Source organism: Drosophila montana, unplaced genomic scaffold (assembly GCF_035044405.1).
Source record: "Drosophila montana isolate Dmon_TW-CO22-7 unplaced genomic scaffold, ASM3504440v1 contig_1624_1, whole genome shotgun sequence".
NCBI lineage: Eukaryota > Metazoa > Arthropoda > Insecta > Diptera > Drosophilidae > Drosophila > Drosophila montana.
In genome coordinates this window covers 2,238,946-2,253,883 of record NW_026996559.1, presented here as the reverse complement: position 1 = coordinate 2,253,883, position 14,938 = coordinate 2,238,946, and the positions used below count along the sequence as shown (strand labels likewise).

Genomic DNA, 14,938 nt, shown 5'->3' with positions numbered 1-14,938 from the left:
AATTCAGAAGCAAAAACGAAGCCGAATGAGGCGGACGTGTGACGCTCGCGCGCGCATCATTTTGCATAAGTGCCGCAAAATGCGCGCGTGTTTCAGTTTCTGTTCGAGTAGTCATTTGTTGCTGATGGCCAAGTGAATTTGCGTACAAACAATGTTTGCTAGTTTCGTTCAAATGGTTGACTCAATAAATACTTTATGGAACCAAAATAAATAATTTCATTCAACGAAACGAACTAGACAACAGCAGCAACAAAAACAACAAAAACAATTAAAACTAAAAACTGAACGTGGCTGCTGAGGGACGTGCGATAAGAACAACAACAATAACAACAATTCGCCGACTCTGCTCTCGCTGCAACAACGACAACAACAACAAGCGAAGTGTGTGTGTTTTTATTTTAGCTGCATTCTTGCCAGCGTCACTGCAACTGCGGCAACAGCGACTGCGACTGCGACCGCGACTCCAGCGCTGAAAGTTTGGCGTCCCAGAGACTTCCAAAACGTGGTTTTCAAAGTAATTAATCTATTTATATTTAGCTTATGCATAATAATAATAATCGTAATAAACAAATATTGTAATAATAATTGCACTTGTTCGTGTTGTTTGTTTAATTTTTTTTTACTGTGCTTGTGCTGTGTTGTGTATGTTTACCTCTTAATTAGTTTACCTGCGACACGCTTTGTTTTTGTTTTGTGTGTGTTATTGGTGAGTTGATCTGTTTACCTTTTTGCTTTTGTTATTGTATTTGTATTTGTCTTTGCTGTTGTTCTTCACAGCCAAACGAACCGAAGCGACTAGCAAACAGTAACAACAGCAGCGACCACAACATTTACGAATGTTGCTCACTTTGCATTCGCGGTTTTCGTTTTTGTTTTTGTTTTGCTTTGTTGCATTCTACGCGGCACGACGCGGACTGCAGCAGCAGCAGCAGCAGCAGCGACAGCAGCAGAGAACATAAACTGCCTGCGACGATCGTTTGCTGCTGCCTGCCTGCTCTCAACTCTCAGCCACGGTTGCCACTTGATAAAAATATGTTGTACCAAAAATTACAGGAAAATATACCAAATCCGTTGAAAAAGTACCAATTCCATATAAGCAAACAAATGACGTATTTAAGTATAGAGAACTAAGCACACATTTATTTCTAAATTCTAATATAGTTTTTATTGTGCAAAACATGAATTTGAATTATTCGCAAATGCACAAAATATTGTAAAAATATCGCAACAGATTTGGTACACTTGTACCACATGTGGCAACTGTGCTCTCGTCTCCTTACACTCTGCTCTCAGCTCTTCGCTCTCCAGGCGCTACGCTCTCCATTCTTTTGGACTCTTTTGCACGTTTTTAACATTTACAAAGTTTCAGATCTTTAACTGTCTCATTCCGCTTCTCTCTCTCACTTCCTAAGCTGCCAGCTTGGGCCAGCAGCCGCCCACACCCGCTGTACTGCAGACAACTGGCCATAAACATTTCCTTTTTGGCCAAATGCATTAAATGCATTTTTATGGCCGCCTCGTGCGTTGCAAGTCGTTAACAATGGCCCGGCCACGCCTTGTCCGCCGCCAAAATTTTTAGTGGCGCCACCGACACTTGACCATTAAACATGAAAACTAGCCGACCCGGCCAAGTCCAGCACTCCTACAGACCAGTAAGCCAACAAGCCACAAGCCAAGTCGATTCAGCCTCATCGATTCCCATATCGAAATTGTATCTGGCAGATGCGACATCCATGTATGTACGTCTGCTGTCCAATTACAGCTGAGAGTGTTTCGTGGCTTGACCTGCAGCTCAGTTTAAAAAAAAATACCCTTAATAGCTTAGCTCAGTGTTATGTTTAACATAGTAATATTAAAATATGCTACACATGAGTAGGTGAGTGTCATTAAAAGTAAGGCATGAATAGTACTTGTAAATAAACAAGTATAAAATAGAGTACTTTCGAGTATGGTTTTAGACTTTGGAAATCTCTATAATCGTCTAGACTTAGTCAAATAAAACAATCGTGAAAACATGTTGGGCTCAGCTTAATTTAAATTCTGACTAAGGATCAGTGAGAAAATCTCTATGCTCGAGGGTTACGTTTAACTAAACATAGCTCAGTCAAAAATTTAAAGAAGAATCTCTCTGTCTCACTGTCTCAAATATAACTTAACGGCTTTTATTTATTTAGCTACAGATTAATTTTGTTTTCAATTTAATTTAACTCAAGTTGATATGTGTGATCTTAAAATAAATATCCTATTAGGATTAGTTAGTTACAACACTATACTTTTTTCATTCATACATACATAGCACATTATATATTGATAGACTCGTTGCTCCAAAATTTCATTTCCTAGATATAAATATCCTTTTAGTATTAGTTAGATACAGTCTATACACTATTTTTCATTTCTTCATAGTATTGAAAGATAGACTCATTGTTCCAAATTTTAGGCGTATCTCGAAGATTATCGGAGCTAAGGACACCAATAGTATCTGGAATACACAGATTAAATACATTGAATTATTTGGATACCTTTTTTTAATTAGCTATATTATTGTTGAGAAGTCGAAGTGAGCCTTTAAAATTCTTATACTCAAAAGGATTTTCTCTTAAGAAACAAAATGGAATGAACAAACTAATTGCAATTAATTCGTTATCAGATCTTATGAATTTTGAATGAATTAATAAATTGAAACTTGTTGATTCTAGCTCGTAGAACTGTTATGTACCATTATTTTTTTTTGTTCAAATCCTGGACAAATACATTTGAAATGACAGATAAGCAATACTTCTTTTTGTTAACTTGTTGATTCGAGTATCGAAAATGCAGATGACTCGAAAGTTTGAAGCATTCGTTGTACTCGATTGAATGAAACGAAATGAATGAACTTTCGAATGCGATTGTGATTTTTGAATATTTGCTTATATAGGAGTGCGTATCTTAAGATTTATGTAAGGACTTGAGAATATGTTTAAGATGTGACATTTCTCTTGAGTTTTTCTCTCAGTGTAACTGACGTTTCTAAGTGTGTGCATGTGCAGTTATGTGCAATCTCGACTAGAATTTCAATACCACAGAAAACGCTTGACGTTTGACAATCCAAGCGTTAAGGCAAGTAAAGTGGGTGGGCTTCTGGGCTATGATGTGGATGGTGCGCACATCACTTTGCCTCTACTTTATGGTGGAGAACACCAGCTGTTAACTTACGTAAGCATATCAATATCAGGTTATGTCGCTTGAGTTATTTTGTGGCAGCGTTTTTGCAATTATGAGTGGATCTTCACAATCTGTAAATCATACGCCAACAATTGTCAGCATAACAATAGAAAGTGCTCAAATTCTATTCTATTGCACTGCATGGTTCAAGTTTCAAATAAGCTTTGAATATAGCATTAGTTTATTTTCTGTTTATTAATGCACCGCAGCATTACGACGCATTTTATTGCACTTGTCAACTATATGTATTATGAACAGCTGTTAAAAGTTTTATATTTTGCTATACATAACCATGTAAAGTAACATACAAATGTTAGGAAACAATGCTATCTTGCTGTATTACTTTTAACTAGCTTATAGCTAGCTTATATTATATATTTTTTAAATAATATAATGAAATATGACATTTTGCCATCTCGTTCTAAATGTAACAAGTCAGTTACTAAATCTATAATTATTTGAATGACGTATTAGTATGTTAATTTTTGGGCAGGATTTTATGGAGTTTATCAACATTGCTGCTGTTTACTGTGCGTGGGACTTTCCCGCGCTCGATAATTGCCGTAATCAATTGGAGCTGAGGTCTTCGGGGAAAAACCCTCAGGCTAAGACCAGCATTATGGCCATTCAATGTGACAATATTAATGCAAATGTGCAGCAATGCTTATGGGAACACAAAACCAGTGGCTCGAGGAAAAAGAGAGAGAGAGACGCAGAGAGACACATGCCAGGGGAATTTCACTGCACCTTTTTTTTTTTTAGCCATTTTGGCTTGGTTTTTCCTGCAGTTGTGGAGTATGTGCGTTGTTTCTGCTTGGCTTAGTCCTTGTCAAAAGTTCGGACCGTAACTGAAATTCCCATAGAAGGGCAAAAAGCGGTTAAAACTTTTTGTGGCTGTGTTTTGTTTATTTGATGGGTCATTTTACGTCTCGACTTTGGGCTTACTGACATGTACCAACTCTGGGCTCTGGTATTTAATTTAAAAATTCACAGGCTGGGGATCATTTAAAATATTATTAACAACTTATTAATTAAAGTCAAAGCCAAAATTCATTTGCCAAATGAATATATAACGTTACGATTTGTTGTTGTTGTCTTGTTGCCGCCGCCGCTGAACTTGTGTATGAATTTTTTTAAATTACTCGTATAAAAATTTATGATTTATATACACATTATACACAAACAATCACACACACGCATACAATCTGAGAGACGCACGCGTTTAAGACCAGTTTCAGATTCCGAGTTTGTCGCTGAAAATCTCGAAAAATTTCCGAAGCGTGAAGCGACACTAACAGCAGCAGCAGCAGCAGCAGAAGCACTCTCAGTCGCAGCGACATCGACAGCGACCGCGACGGCGAAAACAGCTGTTCCGTTTCGAACTTGAGGCAAAGTCAAGCGGGTTTGTTGTTGTTGCTGCTGCTGACGACGCTGCTGCTGCTGCTGCCAGTTCTCGATCAGCGACGTCGACGCCGACGCTGCCGTTGAGTTGTCCAGTCGCTCAGATCGTTGGATGTCGCTTTTTGGTGTGATTCAGTTTGCGATTTCGATTTTAGAATACTCTTAGTAGCTGCTTAAGACTCTTAACTATGTCAACTGCTTTGTTGCGTTGGCTTTTGGCTTAATATAATCAGCTCAGCTTCATGTGCATTATTAAATGTGTGCATGTTAGAGCAGTTTTGCATTTCCATCTGTGCTTAGCCAAGAGCTGTTAATAAGCTTTTGCGTCTGTGTGTTGTATAGATGTGAGATTCAAGTAATTAATGGCTTTAATTAATACGCGCTCTTAACGAATACTGTGTTTAAATTATGGGAAAATACTTAGTTTGTGAGAGAGCTTTTCAATAAATTTTACCAAGCTTACAATGTCAATGAAGGTTCACTTTATTAAAATAATGTGATTGATAGCTTTACATTTAAAACCCAGCTCAGCTTTGTGAACCTTTGTTGGTCGACTAAGCTATGGACCCAAGTTAAGTTATAAGCCTGTTATTGATTTTATGATTGAAAGCCAATCTTATTAATTTATGCTAATCAAGATAATGCTAATCCAGATGTGTAGTAAAGCTTCGTTGTTGGTCCAAAACCAACTCGAGTAACATGAAGTGAACATGAATAATTGAAACCCAATAAACCAAATATCAAATTTATATACAAAAAAAAAAAAGAAAGATCATTGAACTCTAAAAAAGTGTGGCAGCTACATTATTGCAGTTGAGCTCTAAAATATATTCGAACTGCAGCGCAATAGGGTAAAGGTTCTTATCAACTGAATATTATATCATGGATTAGGGAACTCTATTTAGGCAGAGCATTTAAAAATGGTTGTACTAACTAAGCTTTGAAATCTCTTGGCAGACGTGATTTGTTTTTTTTTGCTTTTGTTTTTGTTTTGATTTGTTTGTTTTTTTTTTATTTATCTTGTTGTTGCTCTAACCCAATTGCCCGGAGCCGGAGCCCGGACCGCCTCTCGAATTGTATCTGATTCTGAAACTGACTGAATCTGTGACTGTGACTGCGACTGCGACTTTGAGTCAAGGTGACGTAATGCCAACGCCTAAAGTGGCTTTTATACGCTTCAACAGATCAAGTATCAATTACAATCATTCAGAAAGAGCCGTTGGCGAAGCATTTTTTGTGGGTCATGCATTTGACTGGCCGGCACTTGGCTGTGACTTGACTGGACCTGACTGGACTTGACTTGGCTTGTCCTGCTGCCTGTCTGTCAGCCTGTCTGTCTGCCCGCCTACCCGCCTGCCTGCCTGACATTTCAGTGGCAAGTAGCTGCCAGGAGCTGGCAAACGAATGTTGGCTGTTGAATTTCGGTTAGACAGATCGGGAGTAAGTTAAGTTGAAAGTAAACTAATCGACTTCTTTTATATGTGTATTGTGTTCTAGAAATACACTTAGATACAAATACAAATATTTGTAAAGCGTGCACCTGTGTGAGTTCTGTGTAACTGCAAAAGATTTTCTCGCTCATTTCAAGTTGTTTGAAAATAAATTATAATTAGCTAAAAATAGCTGAAAATGAACATTTCGAGAGCTGCCCCGCAACGTGCCGCATTGGGCCACTTGACGACCACTTCTCTCTCGGCGCTCGAAGATACTTTATCAAAAATTGTTGTGGTTCTTGCTCTTGCTCTTGTTCATGTTGTTGTTGTTGTCGTCAGCTGCTTTCGCATTAATGATAATATCGGGTTACCAAAAGTCTTTTGTTTCATGTCGCTGCTTGCGCTTCTGTTCCACACACACACACACACAGATACACGCACAACAGTTCGTGCAACATTTTGCAGACACCTATTTTTTTGCGCTCAGGTGCTTAATTCAAGCCATTTGCCAGCTGTCAGCATCGCAGTCGTGCGTATACTTTTGCCAGACAGTTTACAGATTAGCCCCAAAACGGTAGCATTAACCGATTGCCATGCCAAACGTAAATAAACAACACTCTTCTTTCGTTCATCACAAAGAAAATATTTTGTTAACAATAGCAACAACAACAACGACAACAACAATAACGACAGCAACAATAACATTTACTTACAAAAGTTCTCGTTATGGCCATTGCGCAACATTAACAAAAAGAAGGAAAAAAAAACACATTTAATCAATTTGTCCAAGTTTTTTTAGCGCCTTTTGGCATCCGATTTTGATGAATTTGTGGCTGAATCCGTCTATATAAAAATCTATCTATATGCCAGTATCTGAATGTTAAAGAAAATGGTTCACGAATTACGCTATTTAAGTTCCGAACCAAACTGGTTCGCAAGCGATAGGTTGTTGATAAGGAAATTGTCCAGCTATGGTGATGCGTATTGCGTGATAAGTTCACATTTTATAGCCTTATATAAATGTACGATAAGTTGTTAAAGATTTATTAGGGCTCGCATTCAATTAATTTAAAAGATTGCTAGATAGGTAACGATGAACAGTTTTATATATAATAATGTTATATATTTTAAATCGCCCAATATTATAGATAATAGATTTGCCAAGAATAATATATATGTACAAATGCTTAAGAAATAAAAAAGATTGAACGAAAACTTGTTGTCGGTAATGTTTCATAGATCAAAATGAATATACAAAATATAAGTTTGTCAGAATCTTTAAATAAACTCTATGTCTCGAAGGAACTAGTTATTGGGAAATTGAACTAAGTATATTTGAGATTTGTCTGTATCAGTTCCAAGTTCCATGTCTTTAAGAAGTGGGATACATTCTATATATGAATTTAAAAATAATAAACAAAAGAACTAGTTCATGAACAAAATCCCATTTGAGGGTTTGTTTAATGGCGCACTGAATAAAGCCACCTTAAGAGTGATTTAAAATTCATGGGTGCTAATTACTTATACATTGGCGTTGTATGCGGTAAGGGTATTAAAATTTCTTCTAGTTTCGGACTGTTGCTAATTGCATTTGCTTTTGTTTGTGTTTGAGTTTGCTTTTGCGTCTTTTATTGCTGCTGTGCTTTATTGTTGCTGTTGCCCTTTTTTTTTACCCTTGTAGAGGGTTTGATAAACATGTCAAGAAATATGTAACAACAGCAGAGACGTCCCCGATTCCAGTAAGTATATATACATTTTTGATCAGCATCAACAGCCGAGTCGATATATTCAAGTCCGTCTAGACTCTCGGTTTTAAAAGAGCCGAATCTTTGCGTTCTTCCGTCTCCTCCGGATCTGGCCACTATATCAGATAGCTGCCAAATGATCGAACAAATATTAAGTTCTTGTATAAAAAAGTTGTTTATTTTTCGTGATATACGAGCTTAACTATGGTCCTTAATTATAGGAAACATCTTCCCAACGTCGGACTACCACATCATGTAGCTCTTCTATGGGAAGAACCAGTCGTAGAATATGACCTTGTATGGTAAACCTTTTGTTTCTCAAGATATCTTTGTCAAATTCAACACACACAAGCTTTACTGTTATTGTAACATATCCTCAAAATTATGACAAAGCGGAATTCCAATTGGTACAAATAAAAAAGCCATATGCCCATAAGAGTATTTAATCTTCGGCATGACGAAGATAACCATTCTTTTGTTTTTGTTTTCTTTTTTCTTTTTGCCTATTTACACTTTAACGCTTATTTATCTTTTAACTTTTCGACTTTGCGCCTAAAGTTCACGAGCACGCGTGCCGCCAGCGCTGCCGCCCGCTACACTGCAGCACCTGGCGGTGTAAACAAATGTTTAAAAATGAATTTTTCAATTTCCATTCAGCGCTACAACATAAACAACAAGAGCAAAGCAAAGCCATGGCAATGACAATGCTCGATGGTTCATGGGACGCGAGTTCGGGTTCGAGTTCGAATCTTTGGCCGACAGCAGATACATACATTTGTATATACATATACGGGAGCCAGTCAAGGTCAAGGACCAACTTGACACAGTTCTGTAGCTTACATTCTGGACCTGTTCCATTTTTTATTTGCATTGCCGCATGCATTGGCAGCAGCTGGCATGGTTCTAATGACTTGGCAGCAATAACACTTAATATCGCTTCACTTATCATAATAAACGGTCTACGCTTAGTTTCCTGCTGCTCTTTATTAACATGATATTAAAAGGTGTTGAAAAAGTTTTCCGCTTTGTAGATGATCATAATCGCTAGGCACAGCATCTGGCATGATCATAGAGCCCATAAAAATCCGCTGCCTGCCCTCGATAATAAACAGTGAGCATATTATCAAAAACAATTATTCGCTGAATCACATAAAACTCATCAATATACCTGACAATTGTTTATGCGATTGACCGAACCATCTGTTTGCCACTGCGATTTGAGTTTTTGTTTCCGTTATGCTAAAATTAATATATGTCTTATCTAAGTGATCTTTAAGCTAACTCTAAATTTGAGAATGTGCAATATTATACTCGTTTAAAAAGCGAAAGGGGCATATTAGTTTAAATATTATTATAATGTTATCATCATATTTTTTCATGGATCTAGTATAATCTTAAGAAGAGCATAGAAGTTATTAAAGTTGATGGATAGTTTTTTAGAGCTGCTTACCTTTATTTTTCTAATATCAACACATATCCGGGATATTTTTATGTACCAGGGATCTATAAACGAACTTCATAATATGCTACTTGAACCATTCCAAATTAATTTTATTTCTGCTTCATGCACAATGTCAGACAATCGATAATTTTCGAGAGATTTAAAAATGTAATTCAATAAAATTTATTCCCAACAAGTTGCATTTGTGTACCGCCAAGATATAACAATATCCTTATATCAAGCTCAGCATCGAAGCCCGTTTCTGTCTTTCTGCAAAAGCCTCAAATAGTCGCCTTTTGGGCTTGTCTCTTGTATAGGGTATATAATACGAATGTTTAGTGGCCTCTGGCATTCTATTTTATAATGCATTTAATTATTAATTTTCTAATTAAAATTAGAGCCTGCTGCATTTAGCTGACAACCGTCAAAGGGCAAACAATTTCTATTGTTTTGCATGGATTACTTGTGGTCTGAGCTTTCATTGTTTTAGCGGATTTTCCAGTTGGTATTTATTTAAACCCTAAAGCTCTAAACATAATTATGAGCTGGAGTTGAAGGTGAAGTTGTTTTTAAAGGTGTTGTTGCTGCTGTTGCTGCTGTTGTTGTTGTTGCTGTTCTCGGTCAGTGCAGCGCGTAATTGATGCTTATTTTAAAGCAGAGGCAATGCCTCTCGTATCTTTCAGTTTTAGCCGCAGCAGCAATAGCAGCAGCAGCAGGAGCAGCTGCGGGAGCAGCAGCAGCGGCAGTTGCGTTGACTTTTGTTCTTAGTCTTTTGTAGTTGGCTTTGCCTAGCTTAGCTTGTGATTAGCAGATATTTGCATATATACATGCATACATCCACACCCACCCCCCCCCCCCCCCACACACACACACACACACAGTTAGGCAATTGACAACTACAAGACAATGAAGAAAATTGCTGCTGCGCTTGCGTCCTCGTCGGCGTCGCTGAAAATTATTTGAAATATTTATAATTTTGATTGTATTGTTATTGCTGCTGCTGCTGCTGCTGCCTGTTGTGGCTTTGAGTGTTTGCAATGCGATAATATTAATAAAATCAGTTCAGTGGCAAAGTCGACAATTCATTGGGAACGCCCACGCACACTTGCGTCTCCTTTCAGATACGGATACTTTTGTATTTGCGTGCGTTTGTGCTTGAGCTCGTGTGCGCAGTTGGGTTTCTGTTTCTGTCCCTGTGCCATAATAATTCCCCGACATATTAAGTAATTATAATAAATGTATGAATAGAAATACAACAAGCTGCAGCTTGTATTGAAAAGTGCCTGCATTCTAATGGATTCATGTCTTTAGAAACTTAAAACACACAAGATGTCGACAATTTGGAAATCAATCCTTTGGCCCTCAACCCAATGAGTACTCTCTTATTTGTGCAAGATATTCTGATGTGTATAAAAGTCTATGGCTAAAAAAACACACAGATCATTACGATTAACAATAAAAATGAGTATAATCATAATTGAAATACAAACTGGCCTTAATTAATTGATCGTCGTTTTTAATTGATTACTATCTAAAATCATCCGGGTTTTCCTGAAAAGTGGTTTCATTTTTGTAAGTTTAAGTTTTTCACGAATTTTCCGCTAGTCAAAGAGGATTTTGCACTTGCAGTCGATTGGAAAATAAATGTTTATAGTTGTTTTTCAACCATTTTGTTCGGGTTTTGGAAAGATATTAAAAAACAAAGGAACAAGAGAAGAAGCGTAAAGATCTCTAGTCGACACAACATTTATTTTTAGGTTTTGATAGTTGCGGGGATAATTTGTAATTATAATTTTCAGAAATATAGATCGATAAACAGAAAAGCAAACAATGAAATCGATAAGCTGTTATAGTTTTTTTATTTTGGGGATTCCTATCCAATGCTCTTAAGATAACTTTCTGCTTGGTTATTGCTAGACATTTAATCTACCTTTTATGTGTCTTCGATTGTTTGATAAACTGATAAGTATTTCTTTGGAAGACTTAGAATCACGAAATAGCTAAACTTTTAATCGTTGAGGGGATTCTTTGCCAGCTGCACTTCGTGACACTTATCGACATTCCAATGGCCAGCGATATGCGTTTCGAGGCGCCATGCAAAACACCCTGCAAATGCATTTTGTCAAATGACATAATCCCTATAAATATTGTACAAACAACATGAGTTCCAGTACTGCTGCTATAGCTGCTTGTCAAGTGCGAGAAGAGCGTTAAAAACAAGAGTGTGCTGGTCAGCAGGGCCAGACTTTAAAATACCCTGCACTCAGCATCGAGATTTCGTTATAGATGTTCAAGCTTTATTCCATACACACACATACATGCACATAAACACATACACGCAAGCTTCCCTTTTCTACTTCCCCGCCCTTAGCCCTGCTTTATGGAAAATGCATTCTTGAATAACTCCGGTCTGATTTCAGGAATTAGAAAAGACAGCAAAGAGTGTGTATATGCCAAGTCATGCGGCTCCTACTTTGAAAATGAGGACATTTAAAATTTTAGTAGAACGGCGGAATATATCATAAAAGTCAAATATTTGGAAAGGAAGAAAGGCTCGTTCTACTCTTTGTTTTGCTTATTTAATAAGTTTGCACAAAACCATAATACCCTTCTTGCCCATACTCAATGGGTGCGGGGTATTATAAAGAGCGACATAGTCGGCTGACGAAGTATGGGAAGAACGGGCGGGCATTGAGTAGTGAGTGCTCTCTGTAGGCGTGACAAGCGCGCCCGATACAAATTAATTGCAGCGTAGACGCAGCGCAGACAATGACGTCGACGTTGACTGCCGCGTGGGGAGCCCAGCAGTAGCTACAGTTGACATTGGCTACTGCAACAGCAACAACAACAGCACCAACAATAGCAACAACGGCAGCAGCAGACGACGAAGCTCCTCAAGTGCTTGAGCTCAGTGTAATTCGAGATGCAGCTTTCAGAGTCTGCGATCTTGAGAGCGCAGCTGCCTTGCAGCAGCAGCAGAGCAGCAGCAACAACTACAACAACAATAACAATAACAATAACAACAGCTATGCACACTTAATGCAGGAAGTAAAACATTTTTTAGCTTTTTATACTAGTTTTTTTTTCGTCTCTTTTTCTTAAACCTCTGCCTGCGCTCAAGCATATATATGTATATGCAATATGCATTAAGCTGAGACTTGCCAGCTGAAAGATGAGCGTCGAGAGTTGCACGTTGAGCGTCAGCGTCTGCAATGACAATGCAAAAAAATAAAATGACATCGACAGGAAGGAAGTGCTTGCTGTTAATGTTAATACACCCCGTCAGTTGGGGGGCAATTGGAATATTGAAGCGTTGACGGCGAACACCTACAACGAATTCCACTGGAAACATTGCTGCCAAAGTTTGTTGTTTATTGTTGTTGTTGCTTCATTCTTTCTATATATTTATGCTTGGACTTCATCTCTTGGCGAGATTAATGAACAGTCTGTTAAATAGAGTGGCGATAGTTGCCTGTGCATATTCTCATAGAGAGACTGTATACAATTTTAATAACATTCAATGTTCTCTCTTAAAGTATCTTTAAGGCAAATCAAGCGTACCGTCCACAAACAGCTTGATTTTTCATTACTTTGGATGGAAGTGAGAGTGGAAAATGTTGAATGTGGAGAAAAATAGTGAAACTGATGTTAACATGAATATGCGCATCAAGGCTGAATGTTCAATTCCTAAGAAGTCCAATCATATGTGTGTAATTTAAATACCCTTGAAAACTGGATAACAATTTTGTCACAAAATGCATATCGCATAGACGAAGCATGTTTTTATATACTTTTTCATTGAAGTTTGCTATCCAATATTGATTTCACAATTTATTCATATTATACTTGTATACTTGTCAAGCACTGCCATGTAACAAATGTATTTTGCTTTTTAAGATAACTTGAATAAAGTAGACACTTTTCTTTCCCATGAGCTAATGACAAGACAACATCAGCAATAATCGGTCAAATAATGAGTTTTTTCTTATAGAAAACTTTTCTGTTTCCAAAATATCTTGACCAAGCTTTGCTATATAAAAGTTTCTTAGCCATATATGTATGTATTTACATATGCCTTTGATCCACACTTGCTTAGAATATTTGATGTTTTTAGCCATTTGATGAGTTCATTAGTTAGTTGAATCTCAAAGTATTATGGTATGGTCGAGAGCTAAGCAGCATTTAATCATTGGCTTTGTGATTGTTACAGTTTGTTGCATGACAAGAGCAAAGAAACAAAAAATAAAAATAAACAGACAAACAACAACAAAAAAGCAGCATAAAATTGTGAGGAATGTGATTTCGCCATTTGTCTCTGAGCTTGTCGCTGCTCTTTTCTCTCACAGTTCCGTTGATTTCTTGACTTGACTCTCGGCTAAGGTTTCGTTATTCATTTGCTCAAATTTCGTCGTTTTTTGCGTCAAATGACATCGACACAAATATACACACACACTCACACACAGACTTATTTGACATGTGGCGACATTCAAATTTCAAGCTTCACAAAATATTCGAACGACTGTCCAGAGTTTCAATTCGAAATTATTTCAGGGTAGAAACGTTTCTTGGAAAATGCCCTGCACTCCCGAAAATTCTGATTACGTTCGGACCGCGAAATGCATTTTCCAACTATAATTATCATAATCCCATAATCATTTGCTATTGACATAGCGAATATTGCGAATATCACGCATACGCCTCATGCGCCCATGCATAATGCATTATCAAAATGCAACGTCGCCTCCGAATTGGACAAACAAACGAATTTGCTACCAACTATGGCGCGTATTAAAGCAACTTTTTGTCCCAGAGGCAACAACTAACTAACAATCGACCAGACCATCAACTTGATTAAGACGATTAACACAAAAACGCTCATTTCCAGAGCACGACTTGTTACCGTCACACATGGCATACACCGGCAAGATGAAAGACACCAAGTCGCCTCTGGAATGCTAAACAGTTGGTTAAATCGCCACTAAACAAATATATATGCAGTAGACTTTGGGATTTAATGTACACGCTTTTGACATTCTTATAATTAGCTTTAATCTTGGCAAACACAAATTCTATGTTGTGAAGCAGTAATACAAAGCTTTTGGGAAGCTTTTTAAGACAGCCCATCCCGTTGCCCCTTGTCACCAGCAGAACAGATGTGCAAACAACTTTAACAGCAAATGTAAGCTCTTCAGCTTGGAATTCACTGCATTGTGCCAGATAAGTGGATGAAGACTTAAGGTGAAACTTAACTTTCATTGTCATTAAAAGCTCATTAAAGCTTTTAAGACAGCTTAATAGTACGTTGGAGTGACAAAAGATGTATGCAGTATGCCTTGGGAGTAAATTACACGCTTTTGACATTCTCAAAGTCTATATATGATAGCAAATTCTATACTATGTAGCAGTGTAACAGCTTTTAGAAAGCTTCTTAAGACATCAACTATAACAGTAAATGTAAGCTTTTCTGCTTGAGATTAATTGCGTTGGCTCAGTTAAGTTAAATAAGTCTTTAGCTGTAACTTAACTTTCATTGTCATTAAAAGCTCATTAAAGCTTTTAAGTCAGCTTAATAGTATGTTAAAGTGACCAAAGATATATGCAGTAGGTCTTGGCAGTAAAGCAGCTTTTATAAAGATTCTTAATACATCAGTCTTAACAGCAAATGTAAGCTTTTCAGCTTAAGATTAATTGCATTAGGTCAGTTAAGTTAA

General features: G+C 37.4%; 1 protein-coding gene across 2 annotated transcripts in view; it reads left to right on the top strand.

The window, feature by feature from the left end:
* Ac13E (Adenylyl cyclase 13E) overlaps nt 1–14,938 on the top strand; it is a 68,916-nt gene continuing 53,978 nt past the window's right edge. The window contains exon 1 of one of the 2 annotated variants that reach the window (XM_064699578.1): nt 1–514. The gene's annotated coding sequence lies outside the window, so the exon portion shown is untranslated. Of the gene's footprint in view, nt 515–594; nt 707–14,938 lie in introns of those variants that run through there. The other variant, XM_064699579.1, reaches the window with a different exon arrangement.